Raw genomic sequence first — 25,485 nt, 5'->3', positions numbered from 1 at the left:
ACACTTAACGCCAGTTAAGGGTACTTAGAGTCATGATGGAGTATCTCTCCAATGTGTTTTTAAACAGTCGGTAATCCTTTGGGTAGCGGTTTAACTGATACTCTCGCTTTTCCTTTTTTTTTTCTTTTCCCCTTCGATTTTTGATTGCCGCACCCTGGACATATTGCGACTACCTCTACAGGACACCCGCTGTCGAGCTAGAATATACTCTACAGCCGCGTGATTTTCTGTCTTATTTACCGAGTTAACTTCACTCAAGAAATCAACCGAAATATCCACTTCCATCTGATTGGGTGAGATATTTTCTATCTTAAAGTAATGGCTGAATGACCTAGATTAGACCTACACGCAGCCTTAAATAATACCATTTTTTGGTTTTGAAACATACTTTTATTATTCATTTTCCCAGCATATCAGATGCGAATAAAATTCTATTGAACTACACAACAGTACGATTGAAGATTTCTTCACCTGGTCTCGAGCGGGGCCGGGTTGGAATTATCACCGGCTAAGCGGTGAGTAATGGCTCATCACGTAGTTCAGTGCCAACTCGGTACTTTTTCACATGTGTTTATTCGTTTTTGAAGCTTCTACTTCATTTTTTATGCAGAATCTCACTCCCTAGACCTAGTACCTTATTTTCCCTTTTTTCCTTCCTTTTTGGTTACGCTAAAGACCTGTGGCATTTCACCTCTCTACTACAGGTAGGAAGCGCACATCTGCTCTGAACCTTATCTGAGCCACTGTCTCATTTTTATCACCTTTTGGGGCTGTTTTTTTAAACACACATAGTCTTTTCTTCTAGGATCATATCCCTCACACATTGGGCCCCCCAGGTCTCCATTTCCCCCTTTTTCTAGGTGTCGTCATACTGGTATTCTTTTAACCAGGCTTACACTTTCGTTCACCGGCACCATGATAGTACCTACGGCTACGCTACCACTTTTTGATCAGCACCTTACGTCATACACACCGGACGGGGATGGTGTTGTGTGCTTTCACGTAAATAGGCCCTATAGCTTGGTCACTTTCGTTCTACCTTCACTTGGCACTATTACTATCACTAGAGACACGCACGTAACATCGATTGTTCATTGTAATATTACGATGTACTCTATCCTACACCTTTTGTATCCTCCCCAGCCCTGAGGAGTCGTTAAAGTATTGTACCACTTTACGACGAAACACGTGTCGGCTGGCGATCCACAACAATAAAAGAGGAAACATACTACTCTTCGTTTTCTTTCTTCTACAGAAAGGGATTACTGAACTTTTACATGCCCATTGAGGCATCTGATTGTACATTATTCATTGGTGTGCATCAGGTCTTGTTGGTACTCGTTTGGTGTGTGTTGCACACACACTGTTTAAGGGGTTTAGGGTCTTTTTTTCTCCTTACCTGTCTGCACCCTTGTATTTTATTTGCCTTACTTAATACTATCGTGAACAGTGCGCCTAGCATTTCCCTCGTTTATAAAAACCCTGGTCTCAACTGTAGGAAATAAAACAAGTTAATTTAATTAATGATAAATGTTTTTGTTTCAAATTAATTTCTAATTAAAATTATGTATTTGTTTAACGTTATTTTTATTTTATTTAATATAATATTTGAAGGTATTTGTCATATGTATTTAACATTATAATATGTTAAAAAATACTAAATATATTTGTATTTTAATTTTTAACATATTTATATATTTCTTAATTTATATTGTTTTTTAAATATTTTAGTTGTTATTAATGTTTTATTTGTTTTTAATTTTGAACTGACTGGATTAAGAACATTAATTGTTACCCCTCCGAAATCCAACAGTTTCCCTACTGTTGTACGCATTGGAGTGGGAATAGTCATTTTTACCCCTACACAATCCAACATTTTCCCTAATGTTGAACTCATTGGAGCGGGAATAGTAATTTTAACCCCTCTGCTATCCAACTCTTTCCCTACTGTTGCACTCACAGGAGTGAGATTAGTAATGTTTACCCGTTCACTATCTTTTTTTTTTTAAGTTTGATTTTATTGAAGGAAGAAAAAAAAAAGGGGGGGAAGAGAAAAGAAAAAACAGGAAAATAGATATGACAATAAAGTATATCCTAAGGGAGAAGATTAGCAAGTTTAAAATACATACAGGAATTAAATATTACAATAAAATCTCATGAAAGGCATGTATACAACGAGCATGAGAATTACGTGAACAAAGGAACTACGTATAAAGCAAAATTACATTAAATTACCTTGGAATTAACATGTTAAATAAAAGAAAGGCAATAGGAGAGTCATGGTGGTTTGTGCACCTCAACAGTATCAGGATTCAGAGAATTGCTTACTGGAGCAGAAGATGAAAGATAAGTTACCAAAGGAAGCCAAATCAAATCTCGTTTAATTGCCAGGGAATGGGGGATACATAATTGGTGTCTAATCGGTGATGAAAACAGACTGCATTCCACCAGGAGACATAGGAAACATTTGCAGCTTGTTTCAAATTAGAAGTGATGATATGGAAAGCAACAGCAATCAAATGGTCAAGGAGAAGGTAGTGACTTGGAGATTGGGGGAAGTCAGGTGAGAGAGAACCTAGAAAAATGTGAGATGGGGAGAAAGAAATCTGAAACTGGAAAATCTTTTGTATTTGAGTCCAAACTAATATCCAAAACCCGGATATGGGCGGACAATCGAACAATATGTGCTTTAGGTCTGCAGAAGGGCAGGGGCAAGACCAGCAAGTAGGAGGAGAATCTGGTGAAAAACGTGACAGTGCAAGTGGGGCAAATAACATTCTGTTATACAAAAAATATAAAGTTTGGGTATTATTAGCAGCTCTAGAGGTCTTATGAAGTTTGTTCCAGATTTTATCCCAGAGAAGAATCGACCAATCTTGGGAGAGATCTGATTCCCATGCGACCTCAATTTTGGATTTTACTCTATTAACCGTATAGCGGAGAGAATTATAAAGGGCAGAAGCAGAAGGAGAGGAGTCTAACAGGAAGGAAGTGGATTTGCAATCTAGAGGAATATCATTGGTAGGTGGTAAAGATTGGAGATATAGAATTAGAGCTGGATAAAGTGCATCATATTGTGAACGAGCAATAGAGGGTAAGGAGAAGGAGGATGGAAGTTCCAAAAACGAAAGAGGGACGCCATGTGAGAGCAATTGAGAGATCTAACACAATCCTAGAGAGTGCCAAACCTTCCAAAAAATTGTGCGATTACGAATTTTAAGTAATGAGTTATGCCAGATCGGTTGTTCGTGAATGGAAAGAAAGGAAGGATAAGACGACAGCAAAAAAGGAAGGAAAAGGGTACGAGAATGGGAATTAGTAGGAGTGCGAAGGCGAGTTGGGTGAGATGTGAAAGACATAAGTTCACGGAAATTTAAAGGGGAGATAAAGGAGGATTCCATGGATAGCCAGACGGGAGGGTAAAAAGGAAGATTAGAAGAAAACCAGCGAGATGACTGTTTCAAAGAAAAAGCTCAATGATATTCTCTAAAATCAGGAAAACGGACACCGGCCTGTGCTTTGTCTTTTCGTAAGGAGGTAAGAGCTATCCGAGGACGTTTACCATTCCATAAGAATTTCAATAGTAAAGAGTCAATCTTTTTGAAGAGAGAAATCGGAATACGCAATGGGAGCATAGAAATAGTATAAAGAAGAAGAGGAGAGAGCATCATCTTTATAGAATTAAGCCGACCCCACCAGGACAAAAAGAGCGGATGCCAACGTGTGATGGCTGTTTCCATTTTCTTAGAAATATAATCAAAGTTCAATTTGAGAGTGTCAGATAGGAGAGGAGCAAACCCGGATTTGGAAAAAAGATGTTTCTGACAAAGAGAGTTTAAAGGGAGAATTTCACATTTATCAGCATTTAGACGATAGCCAGATACCGCAGAAAAGGAAGAAACTTGCTGAAGAAAGGAAGGTAAAGAAGAAAGAGGGTCGGAGCAGTAAAAATGGATATCGTCCGCATAAACCGAAAGTTTAACCTGACTGGAACAAAAGTGGAAACCGGATATATTGTCATCCTGACGAATATTAGTAAGAAAGGGCTCTAAGGCTAAAACAAATAATAAGGGGGATAATGGACAGCCTTGTCGAACACCTCTATGAAGAGAGAAATAATCCAAGGACATACCAATAACAAAAATGGATGCTTGGGGGTTAGAATAAAGTAAGGAGATTATAGAAATGAATTTGGGAGGAATGCCAATCCAACGGAGAGCCCGAAACATAAAATCCCATCCAATCCTGTCAAAAGCTTTCTCCGCATCTAAGGAGATAGCTGCGAAAGGAAGATCTAAAGACAAAGCTCTACTGAGAATGTAAAGAAAGACCCGCGAGTTGTCCGAGGAGAGCCGACCTTTGACAAAACCTGATTACTCAGGACCAATTAAGTCTGGTAATAGCCGATCCATTCGTAAGGCTAGAATCTTCGCTAGTATCTTGTAATCTGTATTCACCAGGGAAATCGGGTGATAAATCTTGCAAAGGGAATGGTCTTTATCCTCTTTAGCAATTAAGCACATTAGAGCCTGTTGGAAGGAACCGCTCGAAGATCCCGCTGAAAGAAAGGATTGAAATAAAAGTAGGAGTTTTGGAAGGAGGAGAGAGGAAAAATGACTATAAAATTCGATAGTGAAGCCATCAGGACCGGGAGCCTTGCCATGTCGTAATTTAGAGACCGCCTGAGAAATTTCGGAAAGTGATATGTCTAGTTCTAAAGAATTGAAAGTGATATGGGACGTCGGGGGGAGAAGGAATGGACTGGAAGTAGGAAGAAAGGTCTGTAGAATCTGGGACCCGTTCTGGGGTATATAGAGTTTCGTAAAATTTGACAAACTCGGTAAGGATTTCTTTGTCTTTAAATCGAGATTCACCGGAGGAAGTTCCAATGGACTCAATCTTTGTACGCTCTTTCCTAATTTTTAGGTAGTTCGCAAGAAGTTTCCCCATTTTATTCTTACCTCCATAATATCGGGAATTGCATTTTAATAAAAGGTTAGAGGCAGCGTCAGTCGTAAATTTATTGAAGGAGAGTTTTGCATCAATAAGTTTTTTAAGGGAAGCTTCAGACTTGGAAGAATGATAATCGAGTTCTAAGCGCTTAATATCAGCCAACATTTGATCCGACTTGGCCTCTCTAAGTTTCTTCCGTCTAGCCACAAAATTGATGATAAAACCTCTAGAGGCTGCTTTGAAGGAGTCCCAAACCATAACAAAAGAGGAATCAGGGGTGTGATTAAAAAGAAAAAATTCAGTTGTAAAAGTAATGAATTCAGAACAAAAAATTGGGTCCAGAAGTAGAGCATTGTTGAATCTCCATCTGCTGGGGTGAGGGGGAAAATGGAAGCAGGTCTAAATCCACAGAAACAGGGGCATGGTCAGAGAGTAGAATGGAGCCTATTTCAGAGCGGATGGCATGTTGGGGCAGGGATTAACTAAGGAAGATATGATCAATACGGGATTGGGATTGGTGTGGTGGGGAGAAAAAACTATACTCCCTAAGGTCGGGATTGCATAATCTCCAGCTATCAACCAATGCGTTTTTCTGAGAGGTCTTGATAAATTGAGAATGCATCTTGGAGGTCATAAACTTAACTTTCAAGTGGCGGTCAAGGAAGGGGTCCATAATTTGATTGTAGTCCTCACCAAAAAGTAAGTACTCCCCGGAGAGGGTGGCTAATTTGTCAGAAACAGAGGGCCAAAAAGATCTGTCAATTCCGGTGGGTGCATACACATTAAAAAGAGTAAGAGGAATATTGTCTATAAGTAATGTAACAATAACCCAACGACCATTAACATCACATTCATGAGAAACTGAAGAAATATTTAACTTTTTGTGCAACAAAATCACAACACCATTTTTCTTATCAACAATGGGGGAGCAGAAAACATGCCCCACCCAACAACGCTTAAGCTTTAAAGCCTCTGTTTCTGAGAGATGAGACTCCTGGAGGAGAGCGACATCAGTTTTGAGTCTAGCTAAGTGTGATAACACACTTTGCCTTTTAATAGGATTATTTAATCCCTTAACGTTCCATGACGTAACACGGAATGGAACGGTAGAGAAAAACCAACTAGGGACAATATGCTCATTGAATGCAAATACAAATGAAAAGAAAAAAGAACGAGAAAGATGTATGCATAGTGATGAAGAGAAGAGGTTAGAAGTAAGGTAGAAAGAGGAGGAGAAGAAGAAAAAGGAGAGGAGAGAAGGAACTATTACAAAGATGAAACTGAATCAGGAAGGAGAAAAAAATGAAAAGAAGAGGGATGAACAGAAAAGGGAGAACCAGAAGAGAGAAAGAAAACAGAGGGAAGAGAGAAGCTGAAATAGGTCGAAGAATAATAGAGAAAGAAAAACGACAGAGACAAAAAAGATCAAGAAGACAGTACATGTCCAAAACGAACAACTGAAAGACATACTTACGAAAACGAAAAAAACGCAAAACGAAGACGAGGGTGGTGGCGACGGGAGATGACGGCGACAACATCCAGAGCGAATGCCGAACCTCTAATACCACGAAACCAAAGGGCAGCATACAGAAACAATTGGTGACATCAGGGTAGAAAGAGAGAGGGGAACACCTGTAACAATAGGAGAAAGAAAGGGGTGAATGCATGAGTCTGAAGAACATTTGAAGCAAAAAGGTGTAAACAGAGGAGAAAGAGAGGAATAAAATGACAACAGTAACTGGGATTACAAATGAAGAAACGACAAATAAAGAACAACATCAGCGTTGCTGAAGATTCATCAGGTCTACTTTGTAGTGAAGTCCAATGATCCTCGTAGGTGGTGGTTCTGTCATTGTAGGTCACCTTGAAGAGACATGGATGTACAAGACCATATCAAGCATTGAGGGCTCTTAGTTGCTGACGCATGTCCAAGAACTTCTTCCGCCGGTCTGCATTAGCCTTGGAGACGTCTTGAGATAGGAAAAGACGGTGACCCTCCCATATGATTTGCTTTTTGAGCTTAGCGGCTGAGAGAACCTGCAGAAGGTCAGTGTATTGCAGGAACAACATAATGACTCCTCTGGGTTTAGTAGCGACCTTAGGGCCAAGGCGATGAGCTCTTTGTATGTTGATGGACGATAAGGCCGGACATCCAGAATCTTAGCAAGAAAAGACTGGAAAAAAATGGTAGGATTAGACCCCTCTGTACGTTCCGGAAGGCCATACAATCGTAGGTTGTTCCTAGGGTTCCTGTTTTCCAAATCTTCTGTCTGCCGTTTAAGTAGAAGTATCTCCGCCTCCATTGAAGGAATATGGGAACAAGGGGATTGCAGACATTTAGTTGATTGTTCTAGGATTAGAACTAAGCATGGGCGGATTTTGCGGATCCACGATTCGCGGATTCAGCGGATTCACGGATCGTGGATCCGCAAAATCCGCGGATTCAGCGGATTTGCGGATTTGGGGGCGGGGCTTCCTCGAGCGTGTGGGCGGGGCCAAACGGACGGGGCTTCCACGCGAGCGCACATGCCTCTTGTGTGTCTAAAAGGTCAGAGACCGATCAGAGCAGCAGATTAAGAGACAGAAGCCCCTGGTCACAGGAACAGCACGGGGGTTGTGCTCGTAAAAGTCAAAGATGCCCAGCCTCCCAACGCTCACGTTTTTTTTTGGGCTGCTGAATGAGTCACTGCATTTGCGCTTCAACTAGTTCCAGCGACCAAGTGTGTGTCACTATGCAATCGCGCCGAAGTGCGCAGGGGTCCCTTGAGTGAAATGTCCATCATAGTGGGTAAATGGCGGGAAGACGGTGCACACCTCGAGTGTGTGGGCGGGGCCAAACGGACGGGGCGTCCATGCGAGCATGCCTCTTGTGTGTATAAAAGGTCAGAGACCGATCAGAGCAGCAGATTAATTATTTAATTGTGCCAGGACCGTCGTGCCCGAATGAACCCTGCCCTTCATATTTATTCAAGACACCACTGTTGAAGTAATTTACGATGGCGCCGGCAAGCTGCCAGCGCCATCCTGCAAAAGTTACTTAATTAGCTTCAACAGGAAGCTCCAACTGCTAAAATAAAGCAGGCGCTCGAGCCCCTGCTGTATCTTATCTGTTAGAGCTTCCTGTTGAAGCTAATTAAGTAACTATTGCAGGATGGGCGCTGGCAGCTTGCCGGCGCCATCGTTAATTAGGCGCGCGCGCTTGAACTTTTGACCGCAAAATCCGCTCCGCTCGCGGATTGCGGATTTTCGGCAAATCCGCGAGAGTTCGCGGATCGCGGATTTGCCGAAAATCCGCAAAATCCGCGATCGGAGCGGATTTTGCGCTCATGCTTAATTAGAACACGTGAGTCCAGAGACGACCACTTATCCTGCATAGCCTGCATGTTCTTAGTGGTAGCTTCCATAATGGTTTGAAAGCGCATAACTCCTCCAAAATGAGATCTATGGAGGAAGGAGTGATGTCACTGACCATGTCATGAATGATCTAATATGTGACATCATCAGCAGTGGATTGCGGGTGCGCTAAATATAGTTAGTACAACTAACTATATAGGAGCAATTTCAATGGTTTTGTATGAGTAAAATGTCCAGCTAACTATAACACCACTAAAACTTATAGTTTTTTGAGTGAATTTCAAAGGTTTTTTAAAAGCTAATTCCTAACTATATAACTCCTGAAACCTATGGTTTTTTAAGTGAATTTCAAAGGTTTTTTAAATGCTAATTCCTAACTATATAAGGCCTGAAACCTATGGTTTTTTCAGTGAATTTGCAAGGTTTTTTAAATGCTAATTCCTAACTATATAAGGCCTGAAACCTATGGTTTTTGCAGTGAATTTCAAAGGTTTTTTAAATGCTAATTCCTAACTATATAAGGCCTGAAACCTATGGTTTTTTCAGTAAATTCGCAAAGTTTTTTTAAATGCTAATTCCTAACTATATAAGGCCTGAAACCTATGGTTTTTTCAGTGAATTTCAAAGGTTTTTTAAATGCTAATTCCTAACTATATAAGGCCTGAAACCTATGGTTTTTTCAGTGAATTTGCAAGGTTTTTTAAATGCTAATTCCTAACTACATAAGGCCTGAAACCTATGGTTTTTTCATTGAATTCGCAAGGTGTTTTTAAATGCTAATTCTGTTAGTGGATAACATTTTTATATATTAAAACGTTTTTTAAATCTCAAATGCCTGCTTTGCTAACAGAGTTTTTAAGCACAGGCTCCTTTGTCTCTGGTGGCCATCTTGGGAGACTGCATATCAGAATTTTTTTAATGAAATATAAGAGGATTTGAGAAGTCACTCAAAATGTGCCCTAATTTTTCTTTCTTCAGCACTAATCATAATTTCTATGGCAAAATGAACCCCCTCATTTTGTTCCTTTGCAAATCAAGGGGTCGATCAGGATGGCGGACGGAAGAGCCACCGCGGCCCTGGAGTAGGCGGAAAAAGCCTTTTCCGTGTCCGCCTGCCGCGGATACTCCGTCCGCCATATCAGGATAGGAAAACGTGTCAAATTTCCGTCCGCGACGGAAAAGCACGCTCCGCCGGCCAACTACACACGACCACGCGGCGGACGGAACACATCCGGACGCTCCGCCGTACGCACTGACGTCTAAGACCGTCCCCCAAATCAAGATGGCGGAAAACACACATAAAACCGCAGCGGAAAAACAACCTGTCTTAACACTGCGGAATCCCCACAGCGAACATAGGTGACACAGCCGAGATACCCACCGCAAGCTGACCACCACCATGGACCCGGCGCTACACGCTTTCCCGATGCTCTTCGCGATCCACCACGTCCTAGTCATGGCCTACTATGGACGACGACGCAGGTAAGGTACAAACCATTGGCTGTCTGGAGGGGAATACCAGCAAGGGACGTGACGTAGGGAGGGGGAGTGTCATGTTACCGAAACCACTGATGAGAAGCATATACGAATACACATTTGCAGTACGCAAGCAGGAATGGCAACGACAGACCACGAGACTTGATAGACTACCTTTATTGTCCAAAATAGGGGTCAAATCACAGTGTATGCGTGAGCATGGGCAAAGTGGGCACCAGAGCAGGTACAACATAGCAGGCAACGAGAGGGCAGCATGCAGTATCAGAGCATCAACAGGGCATTGTGCAGTACAGAGCAGGTACATCAGAGCAGGTAACGAGAGGGCAGCATGCAGTATCAGAGCATCAACAGGGCATTGTAGAGTACAGAGCAGGTACATCATAGGCAGGTAACGAGAGGGCAGTATGCAGTATCAGAGCATCAACAGGGCATTGTAGAGTACAGAGCAGATACATCAGAGCAGGTAACGAGAGGGCAGCATGCAGTATCAGAGCATCAACAGGGCATTGTGCAGTACAGAGCAGGTACATCATAGGCAGGTAACGAGAGGGCAGTATGCAGTATCAGAGCATCAACAGGGCATTGTAGAGTACAGAGCAGGTACATCATAGGCAGGTAACGAGAGGGCAGCATGCAGTATCAGAGCATCAACAGGGCATTGTAGAGTACAGAGCAGGTACATCAGAGCAGGTAACGAGAGGGCAGCATGCAGTATCAGAGCATCAACAGGGCATTGTGCAGTACAGAGCAGGTACATCATAGGCAGGTAACGAGAGGGCAGTATGCAGTATCAGAGCATCAACAGGGCATTGTAGAGTACAGAGCAGGTACATCAGAGCAGGTAACGAGAGGGCAGCATGCAGTATCAGAGCATCAACAGGGCATTGTGCAGTACAGAGCAGGTACATCATAGGCAGGTAACGAGAGGGCAGTATGCAGTATCAGAGCATCAACAGGGCATTGTAGAGTACAGAGCAGGTACATCAGAGCAGGTAACGAGAGGGCAGCATGCAGTATCAGAGCATCAACAGGGCATTGTGCAGTACAGAGCAGGTACATCATAGGCAGGTAACGAGAGGGCAGGTTGCAGTATCAGAGCATCAACAGGGCATTGTAGAGTACAGAGCAGGTACATCAGAGCAGGTAACGAGAGGGCAGTATGCAGTATCAGAGCATCAACAGGGCATTGTGCAGTACAGAGCAGGTACATCAGAGGCAGCACGTGAGAGGGCCAAAGTGCATCAACAGTCCATTGCACAGAACAGGCCCATCAGAGGCAGCACGTGAGAGGGCCAAAGTGCATCAACAGTCCATTGCACAGAACAGGCCCATCAGAGGCAGCACGTGAGAGGGGCAAAGTGCATCAACAGTCCATTGCACAGAACAGGCCCATCAGAGGCAGCACGTGAGAGGGCCAAAGTGCATCAACAGTCCATTGCACAGAACAGGCCCATCAGAGGCAGCACGTGAGAGGGGCAAAGTGCATCAACAGTCCATTGCACAGAACAGGCCCATCAGAGGCAGCACGTGAGAGGGCCAAAGTGCATCAACAGTCCATTGCACAGAACAGGCCCATCAGAGGCAGCACGTGAGAGGGGCAAAGTGCATCAACAGTCCATTGCACAGAACAGGCCCATCAGAGGCAGCACGTGAGAGGGCCAAAGTGCATCAACAGTCCATTGCACAGAACAGGCCCATCAGAGGCAGCACGTGAGAGGGGCAAAGTGCATCAACAGTCCATTGCACAGAACAGGCCCATCAGAGGCAGCACGTGAGAGGGGCAAAGTGCATCAACAGTCCATTGCACAGAACAGGCCCATCAGAGGCAGCACGTGAGAGGGGCAAAGTGCATCAACAGTCCATTGCACAGAACAGGCCCATCAGAGGCAGCACGTGAGAGGGGCAGTATGCAGTATCAGAGCATCAACAGGGCATTGTGCAGTACAGAGCAGGTACATCACAGCAGGTAACGAGAGGGCAGCATGCAGTATCAGAGCATCAACAGGGCATTGTAGAGTACAGAGCAGGTACATCATAGGCAGGTAACGAGAGGGCAGTATGCAGTATCAGAGCATCAACAGGGCATTGTGCAGTACAGAGCAGGTACATCACAGCAGGTAACGAGAGGGCAGCATGCAGTATCAGAGCATCAACAGGGCATTGTAGAGTACAGAGCAGGTACATCATAGGCAGGTAACGAGAGGGCAGTATGCAGTATCAGAGCATCAACAGGGCATTGTGCAGTACAGAGCAGGTACATCACAGCAGGTAACGAGAGGTCAGCATGCAGTATCAGAGCATCAACAGGGCATTGTGCATTACAGAGCAGGTACATCAGAGGCAGCACAACTACGTGTCCCTACCAACCCGTCACAGGGACCACAAGAGTGCCACGCAGTTCTCAATGGACACACCATGTGAAGTAACATTTGAGTGAAGTGTACAGCACCTCACATCACAGATTCAGGGGGACTGCGTGAACTACCTGCCTCGGACACACTGGCAGCACCAGCAACAGGAGTGTGAGACACAGCCACAGCCCGAGTGACACACACATGGGCCACGGACCCAGACACACTGGCAGCACCAGCAACAGGAGTGTGAGACACAGCCACAGCCCGAGTGACACACACATGGGCCACGGACCCAGACACACTGGCAGCACCAGCAACAGGAGTGTGAGACACAGCCACAGCCCGAGTGACACACACATGGGCCACGGACCCAGACACACTGGCAGCACCAGCAACAGGAGTGTGAGACACAGCCACAGATGTAGTCACTGACACGTGAGCCACTGACCCAGACAGACTGCCAGCACCAGAAACAGGAGTGTGCAACACAGCCACAGATCTTCTAACTGACACGTGAGCCATAGACCCAGATACACTGCCAGGACCTGCAACAGGAGAGGGCACAACTGACACTGTGCCACCATCTGATACATGAGAGTCAACTGCACCAGCGCCACTGGGACAACTGAAATGATGAGCTACAGGGCTGTATGGGCCAGGAGGCAGGGTGGGCCTGGGAGCTGGGGATAGCTCACCTAGAGCCAAATCGGGGTTGGCAGGTGTCAATGGTGTGTGTCTGCGTTTCTTAGGGAGGTGTGAGTGCACCCTGGACAGGACAGGACTGCCAAGTGGTGGGGACTCCAAAGAATCACCACCCAGCATAGGTGGAGCAACTGCTGCCGGGGATCTGGTTTCGGGGGAGGTGCTGGAGCCTGCTTGTCGTTTGCTCTGTGCCTGCCGCCTGGACTCGGAATGATGTGTAATGGGGGATGCAACAACAGGGGACACCCTCCTCTGCTTCTGACTGGCCTGGATGGGAGTGGAGGTATGGGGGGACTCCGCCGCGGAGACATCAGTTTGGCGTTTAGTAGAAAACATCAGCCTCAGTGCAGCCAGGGGTGAAGTATGCCTGTCCTTGATAGCGCCATTGTCCATGCTAGATGCCTTGTCCGTAGGTTGTGCCTTATCCTTAGGTGGAGTGTTGTCTCTGGATGTAGCCTGTGCCCTGCTCGCCGCCCTGTTCCTGCCAGCAGACTTGTCGTGTGTGGTGCACCTGCCTCCAGCAGACACCTGCTCCCTGTGTGTGTCCCTGCCCTTGGGAGTGTTCCTATCCACTGCTGTGGGCCTGCTCTTGGGAGTCTCCCTGCTCTTAGTAGGTGCCTTAGTCTTCTCACTGTCCTTGGGAGTGTTCCTATCCACTGCTGTGGGCCTGCTCTTGGGAGTCTCCCTGCTCTTAGTAGGTGCCTTAGTCTTCTCACTGTCCTTGGGAGTGTCCCTTACCTCTGCTGTGGGCCTGCTCTTGGGAGTCTCCCTGCTCTCAGTAGGTGCCTTAGTCTTCTCACTGTCCTTGGGAGTGTCCCTTACCTCTGCTGTGGGCCTGCTCTTGGGAGTCTCCCTGCTCTTAGTAGGTGCCTTAGTCTTCTCACTGTCCTTGGGAGTGTCCCTTACCTCTGCTGTGGGCCTGCTCTTGGGAGTCTCCCTGCTCTCAGTAGGTGCCTTAGTCTTCTCACTGTCCTTGGGAGTGTCCCTTACCTCTGCTGTGGGCCTGCTCTTGGGAGTCTCCCTGCTCTTAGCAGGTGCCTTTGTCTTCTGACTGGCCTTGTCCAAGGAACAGTCCATGGACATGTGAGTATCCCTTGCCTTCAGAGTACCTTTCGTGTTGAATGCCTGTGTAGCTCCGGAAGGCATGTCCCCCAACAACACTTGTGGATCCTGTGTGTGTACTCCAGTGCATCTGACGTCGTCTACGTGAACAGATTTAGCTGATCTAGGGGATGGGGTCTGTGCCCTGCGTGCCCTGACGTGCTGTCTGACGCTGCTTCTAGTGCAATAACCTGTATTTGAGTCCTGCTCTGAATAATCACTACCCCCTGAGACATCCAGCGGTGTAGATGGGGAAACAGAAGTAGCACCCTGTTCATTCGACTGTACTATTGCAGACGACACACTGCTTGCCAATGACTGCACTGTCCTGTGTAGACCTGCAAGATCGCCATGCATCCCTTCCATGAATGCCACCACCTGCCCCAACTTCCTATCATGGTCCTGGAAAGCATTTGTCATATTGGTCTGACCCACACACAGCTGTCGCAGCAGATCAACGGCCTCAGCACACAGTGCATTTTGGCTCACCGTGGCAGGGGCAGCGGTGCCTGCACCGAACGCCACTCTGCTCCCCCTACTCCTCCGGCCACGAACAATACATGGTGCAGTTGGCGGAAGTGTGGGCCCTGTGTGCTGTCTTCCGACAGAAGGTGATGAGTGCCCACTCCCAGTCTGTGACAACAATGCAGGCTCACCAAGAGTGTCCGACGAGGAGGACGATGGTGTCTCCACATGCGAGTCCTCAGGGACGGTCCTGTCCCCCTCTCCGGCGCTGGCCTCCTCCGTGTCAGTCTGCGTGTGTGCGAAGTCTGAGCCGGACTCATTTCCTCGGCTACTCTCCACCGTCTGTGGCTGAGTGTCCTCTGTCAAAGCTGAAATGCACAGAAAAGATGTGTGAGTCATGGGCACACTCACGTACAGAAGGAACAGGATAGCCAAATCACATAGCAGACAAAGGTTCATGAGCCCTCATCCTGCACATGGCCCACCCCTACCAGTCATCCTCACATTTTCTGCCATGGGGCCATGGACCACTAGGGGATGTGCTTTAACACTCAACTACTAAGCAAGTGGCGTGTCAACATGGCGGACCTGGATGTCAAATGAGTACCACCCAATGGGACCAAAATGCCATCACAGGCATACATACGCAACACGGAACTCAATAGTGTGTCTGTGCACCAATACATGCATAGCACTCACAAGTTTCCTACACAGACAGTATGCTCACCGCTAGTTTGCTGTTGATCGGCACTCAGACGTTCGGCCAGTTCAGGATGCGTCACTGCAATGATACGGTGCATGAGAGGGGTCATGGAGCGTCGGGCCAGACGGGGCGTCCTTGGAATCAGGCCCAGTGTTACTTCCGCTACATTCTTGCTCAGCCTGGAAATGTCGTCCCAGCGTTTGTGGCAGTGTGTATGTCGTCTGTTGCACACCCCCAATGCCCGTACTTCCCGTGCTATGGTCCTCCACAGGTCCTTGCGAAGGTGCAGCTTGACCTACCATGATGGGAGACAAAAGGGTTTAAGTCAGTGGACAGGTGGCCTGTCACACACATAGGGGCAAGACGTTACTGTCAGCAGCCATGCACAATCAGGAACATATGTCTAGCCCACACTACACAGCTAAGATATAAATAGGCCTGATCATTTGGCCCCCTCATGCACACCAACATGTCCCACACTGCACTTACCACCCATCCCGGTGCGCCGTAGAGGCGTCCATTGTTGCGGAGTACACCGTCCACGAGGACATCAAGCTCCGCGGAGGTGAAGGGTCGAGACCGGATCTATTTGCCACTCGACATGGCAAGATCACGGAGTATGGCACTAGAGCAGCAGTCGGTGGTCAGCTCAGCAGCAGCAGCAGCAGGTCGAGGTGATGGTCACAGGCAGCAGTCGGTGGTCAGCTCAGCAGCAGCAGCAGCAGGTCGAGGTGATGGTCACAGGCAGCAGTCGGTGGTCAGCTCAGCAGCAGCAGCAGCAGGTCGAGGTGATGGTCACAGGCAGCAGTCGGTGGTCAGCTCAGCAGCAGCAGCAGCAGGTCGAGGTGATGGTCACAGGCAGCACTGGTCCCCAGGGAAGGAAGTTTCATTTTGGCCAAGACACATATATAGGGCCCTCAGCACGTGTCAGTGGCATACGTCGCCAGCAATTGGTCAGCCCTGGAAGCGTGATCGTGAAATGGGCCAATGACTGGCCCTGTTGTTGCGGTGCACAGCTTCCGCTACTTGCGATTGGCCGTATGCGGCCAGCGTCCCTCTTCCCATTGGCTGCATGTGCAGGGACCGTCACGGGCACACATCGGCAACCGCACGTGCAAGCTTCAGGCACGGATGCTTCAGTTGCAACAATGTACTATCACTGGCGCCTCCATGGCGGTGCACGTACACAGCGGGGGAGGTGCAGGCCTATACACCCTGCAGATGTACTCAATGGACATGCCAGTTCATGACCCCCCTTACAGTCACCTTGCATCATCCACCGTACACCGGCCGGAGCGGCCGGCCCATGAACAACCGCCGTGCCCGGCCATGAACAACCGCCGGTCCCGGCCATGAACAACCGCCGTGCCCGGCCATGAACAACCGCCGTGCCCGGCCATGAACAACCGCCGGTCCCGGCCATGAACAACCGCCGTGCCCGGCCATGAACAACCGCCGGTCCCGGCCATGAACAACCGCCGTGCCCGGCCATGAACACAACCGCCATGGCCGGGCACGGCGGTTGTTCATGGCCGGGCACGGCGGTTGTTCATGGCCGGGCACGGCGGTTGTTCATGGCCGGGACCGGCGGTTGTTCATGGCCGGGCACGGCGGTTGTTCATGGCCGGGCACGGCGGTTGTTCATGGCCGGGACCGGCGGTTGTTCATGGCCGGGCACGGCGGTTGTTCATGGCCGGGACCGGCGGTTGTTCATGGCCGGGCACGGCGGTTGTTCATGGCCGGGCACGGCGGTTGTTCATGGCCGGGACCGGCGGTTGTTCATGGCCGGGCACGGCGGTTGTTCATGGCCGGGACCGGCGGTTGTTCATGGCCGGGCACGGCGGTTGTTCATGGCCGGGCACGGCGGTTGTTCATGGCCGGGACCGGCGGTTGTTCATGGCCGGGCACGGCGGTTGTTCATGGCCAGGCACGGCGGTTGTTCATGGCCGGGACCGGCGGTTGTTCATGGCCGGGACCGGCGGTTGTTCATGGCCGGGCACGGCGGATGTTCATGGGCCGGCCGCTCCGGCCGGTGTACGGTGGATGATGCAAGGTGACTGTAAGGGGGGTCATGAACTGGCATGTCCATTGAGTACATCTGCAGGGTGTATAGGCCTGCACCTCCCCCGCTGTGTACGTGCACCGCCATGGAGGCGCCAGTGATAGTACATTGTTGCAACTGAAGCATCCGTGCCTGAAGCTTGCACGTGCGGTTGCCGATGTGTGCCCGTGACGGTCCCTGCACATGCAGCCAATGGGAAGAGGGACGCAGGCCGCATATGGCCTTTGGGAAGTAGCGGAAGTTGAGCACCGCCATGGCGGCGCCAAATATGTGATCTTGTCAGACGCTGCACCGTGATGTGTTGTGTGCAGTTGCGTCATGAGGGATGTGAGCGTGATTGTGACAGGTCATATGTCATACAATATAGCATGTGTGTCCATACAATGGACATCGGTCGGCACACAATGGGCAACAGATGTGCATTTGTACGTGTTGACGTCGGGTTTGACCCTACAGACGTTGTTACATCTTCACAACTACACAGTACATCACAGCTGTGTGGCCAATTAATGCATCTGTTGTCAGTTTCTTGTTGTGTCGAGGTGACTACAGTGGTGGTGGTACACATGCATTCCGTGTATGTGATTTATACGTTCTGTCACCATGCATGTCATTACCGTATGCACATCATCATTGGTGGTGGCATTTGTGCTTGATGACATGGCGTGTGTAAACTTATCGTTTGTGTGCATGCAGTTGCATGAGTGTCTGTGATGTGTCTACGATACATTAGGGTGACGACTGAAGTTTTGTCAGTAAGGTACACATGTGATGGAGTTGTACACGTATGCGTCGTTTGTAAGTTGACCTAAGTTACATCTCTCTCCCACACAGGAGGGCTCCAAATGTGCATCGCCCATACACTCTGCTGGAGGATATGGTAGACGAGGAGGTGATTCGGAAATTCAGGCTGGATCGACGTCGGTTGCTGGAGCTTGTGGCTCAATTGTCTCCTCATCTGCAGCCACGTAGAACGTATCCTGGCTCGTTTACACCCACTGCAAAGGTCATGGCGGTACTACATTTCTTCGCTACTGGCACATTTCAGTATACAGTTGGAGGTGCCGGGGGTATGTCACAGGCCATGTTCAGCACGGTTCTTCGGGATGTGTTAACAGCTATGATGCTGTACAAGGATGAGTACATACATTTCCCACGTCCGGAAGAGTTGCCAGCTGTCAAAGCTGGTTTCTATGCACTGGGCCACATACCTCACGTTGTGGGCTCAATTGATGGCACGCACATCGCGCTCATTCCACCACGGGCACGCGAACAAGTGTTCAGGAATCGAAAACACTTTCATTCGCTGAACGTGCAGGTGGTGTGCCTGGCGAGCAACATCATCTCCCATGTGTGTGCAAGATTTCCTGGATCCGCACATGACGCCCACATCATGCGAACCAGCAATGTCCCACGACTCATGGCAAATCTGCCACCCGGTCAAGCGTGGCTTGTTGGTGAGTGTGCAGTGGGGACTCTTGTGATCTCTGTGTTGCATGGGGTACCCACCATATCTTGTTCTGATGTTTGTCTCTGTCATCCCCCTACATAGGCGACTCGGCTTACCCAAACCGGCCCTGGCTCCTCAGTCCCCTACGTAATCCGAGGACGGCGGGTGAAATGCGGTACAATGAGGCACATGGAAGGACACGGAGAGTCATCGAACGTACCTTTGGACTGCTCAAGTCTAGGTTTCGGTGCCTCGATAAGACCGGAGGGGCCCTGCCTTACTCACCAGGAAAAGTATGCAAGATCGTGATTGCCTGCTGCATGCTCCACAACCTGGCAGTACGCAATAACATTGAACTGCTGTTGGACCCTGAAGACGAAGGAGTTCCTCGGCCTCCCATCCCACCCATGTCGACTGATGAGGATAGTGGTGAGGAGGAAGGTGTGGACCAGAGGCGCCAGCTCATTGATCGCTACTTCCCTTGAATGTGAGTATCTACCTCTAGTGGCGGTTGACAATGGCTCATGTATGTTTTCTGGTGTTGTGTGGATATGGGGTTAATCAGCTGGGTGTGGTTTGTGATGGTTGCACATGTGTGTCTTCATGTCTTTGGACATAGGAGTGTCCATGATGTGTGTGCTCCCATCCCATGCTTGTGTGATGGTTGTCGTTTGTGTAATGTTGCTGTGCATTGTGTTGTGATGTGTGTGAGTCTCTTTAGTGACGTGTGTTTGCTGTCTCTGGTTTTCTCTAGGTCACTCCCGCAGCGCCATGATCATGTGCGACTATGATCCCTGTACCTGTTTACGTCTGTATCTGATGGCAATCATGTGAATAAACATGGAGGCAAAACATCATTGTGTGAGTAAATGCAATTTATTGACAGGTTGTGCTTTTGTGCTGGTGAATATTTACAAGTAAGTGGGGGGGAGGGAGTTGGAGTTGAAGGTAATGGCAGATGAAATGTCCGTGCTGACACCACATTGGGGGTGTCAGGCTAGTCCAGCAGACCAGTGGCAATGATTGTCTATGTGGGACAGGATGGTTTGCAGGGTGAATGTCTGGCACAGGCAGTGGCATTGTCAAGGTCGTCCCCTCTTGGAGCGTGTGCCTGGCGCTCCAACACTGCTCTCAGCCACTTCCTGCCTCGGCCGCCCCCTCCGTCTCGGAGGTGGTACAGAGTCAGCTGGGAGGGCAGGTTGGTGATGGGCCACATCCGTCGCCAGGGGCTCAGGTGGTGGTGGCGGCGGTGGAGGCGGAGGCGGAGGTGACGGGGGAGGCGGAGGTGACGGTGGCGGTGGCGCTGACACACTTGGTGGAGGGGGGGGGGTTGTTCCGGCCAACCCATTCCCTCCACATCGTTGCCTGCTGGCCCATGATCACCAACATCTGGCCAAGGATGCCAGAGATCTCGCGCAGGATGTTGGTGTTGTCCACTGAGTCCTGGTGAACACGATCAGCGTTTGCCTGGGACCGGTCGTATGAGGCCTGGCACCTGGCAAGAGCTTGTAGGGACTGTGCCACTGGCTCGGGTGGGTAGCTGTCCCTCCTCTGACCGGCGGTGTGTGGCTCGCCTGATTGGCAGTTGTCCCGTTGCCTGTGTTTGTGGCCCACTCACCCTGCTTGTGTGTGGGGCCGTTGGACCAGCGTTGCGCGCTGGGTCATGCTGGGTGGCACCGGCAGGAGTCGTGGTGCTGGTGGTAGTGGTGGTACTGGTGGTACTGGTGGTACTGGTGGTACTGGTGGTGGTGGGGACTGTGCAGATCACAGAGACAGGTGCCGCGGGAGTCACACATGCGACGTTGGTCGGTCCCGGGAGTCCCTGTGAGCCAGACGGCCCTGGCTGCGTGCTTGGTCCCGCTCCATCCTCCGCCCCGGAGCTGCCTGTGTCGTCGTCAGCAGAGAGTCCTGTAGGTGTGGGAGGCGAGGCTGGCGGCCGGGTACTGCTTTCCCCAGTCAGTTGACGATCACCTGAGGGACAAGATCGAGCTGGTCAGTAATGTGGACAGTACATGGTTACATTGATTTGTAGACATTTCTGTTTCCTGTCGCACACACCCCACCCTCCACCACCACCACCACCACCACCCTCCCCGTGCACATGGGGGCCTGTTGGGAGTTGTAGTTTGGGCCTCTCACACACCCCACCCTCCACCACCACCACCACCACCACCCTCCCCGTGCACATGGGGGCCTGTTGGGAGTTGTAGTTTGGGCCTCTCACACACCCCACCCTTCACCACCACCACCACCACCACCCTCCCCGTGCACATGGGGGCCTGTTGGGAGTTGTAGTTTGGGCCTCTCACACACCCCACCCTCCACCACCACCACCACCCTCCCCGTGCACATGGGGGCCTGTTGGGAGTTGTAGTTTGGGCCTCTCACACACCCCACCCTCCACCACCACCACCACCACCACCCTCCCCGTGCACATGGGGGCCTGTTGGGAGTTGTAGTTTGGGCCTCTCACACACCCCACCCTCCACCACCACCACCACCACCACCCTCCCCGTGCACATGGGGGCCTGTTGGGAGTTGTAGTTTGGGCCTCTCACACACCCCACCCTCCACCACCACCACCACCACCACCCTCCCCGTGCACATGGGGGCCTGTTGGGAGTTGTAGTTTGGGCCTCTCACACACCCCACCCTCCACCACCACCACCACCACCACCCTCCCCATGCACATGGGGGCCTGTTGGGAGTTGTAGTTTGGGCCTCTCACACACCCCACCCTCCACCACCACCACCACCGCCACCCTCCCCGTGCACATGGGGGCCTGTTGGGAGTTGTAGTTTGGGCCTCTCACACACCCCACCCTCCACCACCACCACCACCACCACCCTCCCCGTGCACATGGGGGCCTGTTGGGAGTTGTAGTTTGGGCCTCTCACACACCCCACCCTCCACCACCACCACCACCACCACCCTCCCCGTGAACATGGGGGCCTGTTGGGAGCCATGGACATGTTAGTGTGTTGGTGTCCGACGTGCATGGGTTGGGGCGTGGGGGATGTTTATTCTCAGTTGTGTGAGCCTGACCATGTCGTGCTGATCGTGGTGCTTGGTTTGTACTCACCAGTCTCTTCTCCTTCGTCAAGGCCGTCTAGGCTCTCTGGGTGTAGTATCACCAGCACCTTCTCCTCCCAATCGGTGTAGGGTATGGGCTCCGGGGGTGTGCCACCGCCAGTAAGATTGGCTCTGGCGTGGTTTTTCGCTCGGATGCCCTTGACCCTGGTCTTAAGGTCATGCCACCGCCTCTGAATGTCGTGCTTGGTCCTCGGCACAGTCCCCGACGCATTCACCCGAGTGACGATCCTGTCCCACATGTGGTTCTTTTGCGCCACGGTCGTCTGCTGGACTTGGGCCCCGAAGATGTTGGGCTCCACACGGATAATTTCATCTACCATTACCCGCAACTCTGTCTCCGTGAATTTGGGGTTTTTTTTGGGTGCCATAGTGTGTGGTGCTCAGTGTGTGAGTTGAGTGAGTTGGGAGGTGCAGGTGTGTGGTGTGTGATGTGTAGGATTTGTGTGGTGGGTGTTTGTGTGGTAGGGTGGTGGGTGGGTGTCTTCTATGTGATTTTATGTGAGTTAGCAGTGTCTGGAATGGCCCTCTTGCTGGCAGCAATGCTGTGGTGCAAGGGATTGTGGTTGTGTGGGGGTGTCTTTTTGTAGTCGTGTCTCAATGGTTGTTGCGAGTCAGGTGGTAGGTGGGCGTGTTGACTTGTGTGCATTATTGGATAATTGGGACGTGTCATGGTGGCTTGTGCTTGGGGGGGGGGGCCTTGTCAATGTTCGTATGTTTGCTTAGGACTTGCGGTGCACTTTCATACATTTGTTAGGCGCTAGGGATGTTGTGCGTGTTGGCCTTCCGCCCTGATGCTGTGGTTCTCGTAGCATTGTTTCCGCCGCGGACGTGGATGGCTGTGAGTTCCGTGGTACGGGCGGATTTATCCTAATTGCGGCCACGGAGTATTCTCAGGTATGGCGGTACATGTTTTATTTTCCGCGGTCATTTCCGTCCGCGGCAGTGGTTGTTCATTGGACTCCGTCCGCCGCGGACGGACTTGGTTGTGTTCCGTCCACCGCGGACGGTGTTGGTTGTGATCCGTCCGCCGCGGTCGGAGTTTCGTGACATGAATATCCTAATCCCAACCGCGGTTTCTCCGCGGCGCAGCCGGGAGTAAAATTTCCCCCACCATGGCGGACAGTACCCATTTCCGTCCGCCATCCTAATCGGCCCCTAAATGTTTTAAGTGTTAACACTTTATTTCAATCAAGATGACTTCAGGTGTGCCATACTTTTGTCATAAGTAAGACTGTTAGCGCTCTAGTTGTTCTTTAGAACACTCTGGGACATTCTGTCATTGGGCTATAGTTGGGCTACATCTGGCTGATATTTGGGCTACATTTGTTTTTTTTTGTCTCTGGTGGCCATCTTTGGGCTACATTGGGCTACATTTGGGCTCTAACATATATATAGCCCAATGTAGCCCAATATATATTTTTCAAAGTTAATTTTCGTAAAAACCACTGGAGCACATATCTTGAGACATAGCAAAGGCACATCGGGCTACCAGTCCCTTCAATTTTGCCAAGTTTGGTGGAAAACCATTCAGCCGTTCGGGCTAAAAGTGAGTTCAACCGCCCTATGGAAATTAACATGGGGAAAACACGTTTTGTGACCCCCCTTTTATCTCGGCCCCCGCTTAACGAATCCCCTCCAAACTTTCAGGGAAGGACCGGTGCGCCGCGAGGCAAAGCTAATGAAATTTCAGGAAGATTCCTCAACCGGCGCCAAAGTTATTCACAATAGAATGTTGCGATTTCCCTATGGAAAACAATCCTAACTATATATACCTACTGGCTATCGCCAGTAGGTAATATATATATATATATATATATATATATATATATATATATTCCAAAACCAAGGTTGCCCCATTTGGAAGGTCACACACGAGGGGGTTAGACACACAGCTTGCCGCTGGCGGTGGTACAGCAGCCCGCCTTGCCTCATTCCTTGTACCATACGCGTTTCGGGCGTGCCTTCCGCCCTTGATCACTGGTTGGAAACAACAAAACAATTCAGGCAGTTGTAATTGCACGTAATTTATTCAAAATAGAGTCCCGCCCATGTGGGCGTCGCCAGGGAGCATTGTGGTTGTTGCAGTTCCTTGCTAGACTTGCGTGCAAAACCCCAGTGGTAGCCGATGCAATTGTTGTTGTCAAAATGTCAAGCCCCAGTGGGCAGAATAAAGCTGGTTTGAAGCCTGCTATCACACCAATATTTACCAGCGGCTCAGGCCCCCCCCGTTCTCTTCACTGCTCGCTGTGAAGCAATGTAGATCCGCTATGAAGAAGCGGCGGGACCTTCCGTGACCAGGACTTGGCCGCAATTAATTCCACACACGAGGGGGTTAGACACACAGCTTGCCGCTGGCGGTGGTACAGCAGCCCGCCTTGCCTCATTCCTTGTACCTTACGCGTTTCGGGCGTGCCTTCCGCCCTTGATCACTGGTTGGAAACAACAAAACAATTCAGGCAGTTGTAATTGCACGTAAAAACCAAGGTTGCCCCATTTGGAAGGTCACACACAAGGGGGTTAGACACACAGCTTGCCGCTGGCGGTGGCGGTGGTACAGCAGCCCGCCTTGCCTCATTCCTTGTACCATACGCGTTTCGGGCGTGCATCGGCTACCACTGGGGTTTTGCACGCAAGTCTAGCAAGGAACTGCAAGAACCACAATGCTCCCTGGCGACGCCCACATGGCCGGTACTCTATTTTGAATAAATTATGTGTAATTTCAACTGCCTGAATTGTTTTGTTGTTTCCAACCAGTGATCAAGGGCGGAAGGCACGCCCGAAACGCGTATGGTACAAGGAATGAGGCAAGGCGGGCTGCTGTACCACCGCCAGCGGCAAGCTGTGTGTCTAACCCCCTCGTGTGTGACCTTCCAAATGGGGCAACCTTGGTTTTGGAATATATATATATATATCAAGCTCAAAGTACCCACAGGTAAGGAAGCACACGGCAGCAGGTGACCAGAAGGCTTTATTCGGGTAAAAGACAACTCCGCAGTCCAGCTTGATTACAGTTCTCGTGTCGGTAGTAATAGCCTGACGCGTTTCTGAGCTTCCGCTCTCTTCAGAGGCACGACAATGAGTTTGTGCTACTTAAGACACTCCCACATGATTGCTGAATTAAACGCCCTCCCATGGACTTCTCAGGTTCATTGAGCGCAATGCATGCTGGGTCTTATAGTCCGTGTCTTAGGTACTAACATCAATGCACATTAATTCTACTGTGGCATATGAAGCCCTCCAATGGGCCCAGGGATGCGTGTCATCCATAGATCCCTCACGTGCTGTTCCACATTTGGGGCTCGGCAAGATTCCGGGCTCCGTGGCCCCCTGTCTTCATGGGGTAGTGAAATCCTTCGCGGCTGGGCTGCCGCGTTTTACATCAAGCTCAAAGTACCCACAGGTAAGGAAGCACACGGCAGCAGGTGACATGAAGGCTTTATTCAGGTAAAAGACAACTCCGCAGTCCAGCTTGATTACAGTTCTCGTGTCGGTAGTAATAGCCTGACGCGTTTCTGAGCTTCCGCTCTCTTCAGAGGCACGACAATGAGTTTGTGCTACTTAAGACACTCCCACATGATTGCTGAATTAAACGCCCTCCCATTGACTTCTCAGGTTCATTGAGCGCAATGCATGCTGGGTCTTATAGTCCGTGTCTTAGGTACTAACATCAATGCACATTAATTCTACTGTGGCATATGAAGCCCTCCAATGGGCCCCGGGATGCGTGTCATCCATAGATCCCTCACGTGC

Source organism: Lissotriton helveticus, chromosome 7, assembly GCF_964261635.1.
Source record: "Lissotriton helveticus chromosome 7, aLisHel1.1, whole genome shotgun sequence".
In the NCBI taxonomy this organism is placed as follows: domain Eukaryota; kingdom Metazoa; phylum Chordata; class Amphibia; order Caudata; family Salamandridae; genus Lissotriton; species Lissotriton helveticus.
Note: the sequence above shows the minus strand (reverse complement) of the source record.